The following is a 2,574-nucleotide window of genomic DNA, read 5'->3' as shown; positions in this document are numbered from 1 at the left end:
GTCTTTTTCACATTGGTCACCTCAGTCTCGTGTCAGAGGCGAATTAACATCATTCTTTTAGACTGCCATCACATTAGTGTAAGTGACCGGACCTGACACCACTGCTAATTTTTTCAAGCGATGATTGTAGCAATATCAACCTGGTATTATCGATATATTTGAAGCATTCGAGTTAGCGAAATGAAAACTTAAGCGCTTCCCGTTTCGTTTATATCGATGATGGTGTTAGACATCATGCAACCGACTCCATTACCATTTGATATTGTACGTTCAGTACAACTTTAATTACACCCGCCCTGTGAGTTGGGGCTTAAGAATATACTCAAAGCTTTCCCCCCTGTCTTAAGAGGCAACTAAAAGAGATACGAATTTGTGGGCTAGCAACCTACAAATATTAAAACTTTATTGCTAACGAAACCTCAAAAGCGCCTCGGATAGGGGCGGATTTCATACCGATGACCTTTCGCTACCAAAAAACGAACTATGATTCTGTGCACGCTCCTTGACAATGGTAGCGAGGGTCCCCAAAATTCCCAATTTCTTCAACTTCAGCGGAAATTCCAGTGATATAAGGTGGACATTTTGGGCCTAAGCGAAAATAAGATGAAGGAGAGTACTCCTCTCTCTCTCTTTTGCGGTAATGTGCTTTTTTACTCTGGAAAGTAAAGTGGCAGAAGATGGGAATCCGATGTCGGATTGCTTCTCACGCTACCGAAACGTGTGCTCTCTTGACCTGGGAGCCGGTTTCTGATAGACGGTCCAGGTTAAGGAGTATCACAATTGTATAGTGCACCAACGGTGACTTCTGATATGCTTTCTATGGGTAATTACACGTAGTTCATGGGAGGCTTCCTAAAGGTGACATTGTGATCGTGATGGGGGATGTGAATGCCCAGGTGGGATCTGACAACACGCCTCGTTGACTGCAACGATAATGGTGGAAAGTTCGCGGATTTCTACAGCTTCCACCGCCACGTCCGTCCTGGCACATTATTCGAGCTCAGAGCCTGCCATAAGGTTAGTTGACCGACCATCAGTACCAAATCAGTAATATATCAGATTCTCTCTGTGCGGCAAGCGATGGAAAAACTGTTGGAATATGAGCATGAGTTGCACTATCTTTTCATCGACTTTAAAGCCGCTTATGACAGCAGGTTAAAACTGTACACTGCTATGAAGGAATTCGGTATTTCGGCGAAATTAATAAGACTTACTAGTCTGACCAAATAAAAGCAGCAGGATCACTCTCAAGACCATTCGACATCAACAACGGTCTACGACAAGGGGATGCCCTATCATGCGTCCTCTTTAACCAGGCCCTTGAGAAAGTGATCCGTGATGCTTAGGTAAATGCAAGAGGTACCATCCTCTTTAAGTTCACCTGACTACTGGCCTATGCTGAATATATCGACATCATGGGAAGAACCACGCGAGACGTACAAAATGCTCTCATCCAGATCGAGCAGGCAGCTATCGGGGCGAGATCTTGGGCTGCACATCAATGAAGGCAAGACAAAATATATGGTGGCAACATCAGCACCGAAAACCAACCAACGAATAACATCAAACCGCTCTGGTCAAACGGGAATAATAAAGATAGGAGACTACAACTTTGAGATCGTTGACAATTTCTCCTATCTAGGGTCGAAAATCACAACCGATAACAGCTATGACGAAATCCGCGCACGGTTGTTGGCAGCCAATAGTGTCTATTTCAGCTTACAAAAACTGTTCCGTTCGAAACGTCTCACCATAGGGTCAAAGCTCTTACTGTACAAGTCCTGCCAGTTCTCATGTATTCCTCGGAGACTTGGGTTCTTAGCAACAAAAACTGCGAACTCTTGGTCGCGTTGGAGAGAAGAATTTTCCGAAGAATTTTTAGCCCCCTACATGAGGATGGACGATTCCGCAGCCTACATAACGACGAAATCTATGAACGATACCACAACCATCTGGTCGTGCATAAAATCCGGCTCAATAGGTTACGGTGGGCGGGTCATTTATCCGTATGGATGAGGATGATCCAGCCCGGAAAGTCTATAAAGACAATATCTATGATAGAAAAAGAAGACGAGGCAGACCCTGCCTTAGATGGAGCGATGGCGTAGGTCAGGGCGCCAGACATCTTTTAGGGATATCAAATTGGTGCACCTCGGTGCAAAACCGAGATATTTGCAGTTCCTTATTCCTTAAAACAGGCCTAGACTGGATACCGGTTGTTGCGCCGTTGATAATGATGATGAATAGTTTCAGATCCCCATAAATCTGTGGTAGTCGATAAAACCACTACCATCTCGTCTGCAAAACGAATTAACGTTACCTCGTCTGGGATTCGTGATGCTCTTCATACGTAATGCTAGAAAGGAAAGACGGCACCCGACAGCAAACCTTGGGGAACACCTTCTGTCATAATGAATTTGAAACCTTGGGGAACACCTTCTGTCATAATGAATTTTTTCGCTTTTCATCCATTCGTACCAGAGAAATCTCTCTGAGAAGTAACTCTCAATTAGACGGACTAGGAAGCTAGAGGCACCCAATGTAGCCAAAGTCACCGGGGCGAGCTAAGGCATT

Source organism: Hermetia illucens, chromosome 3, assembly GCF_905115235.1.
Source record: "Hermetia illucens chromosome 3, iHerIll2.2.curated.20191125, whole genome shotgun sequence".
Taxonomy (NCBI): domain Eukaryota; kingdom Metazoa; phylum Arthropoda; class Insecta; order Diptera; family Stratiomyidae; genus Hermetia; species Hermetia illucens.
The sequence above is the reverse complement of the archived record's forward strand: the minus strand, read 5'-3'. Positions refer to the sequence as shown.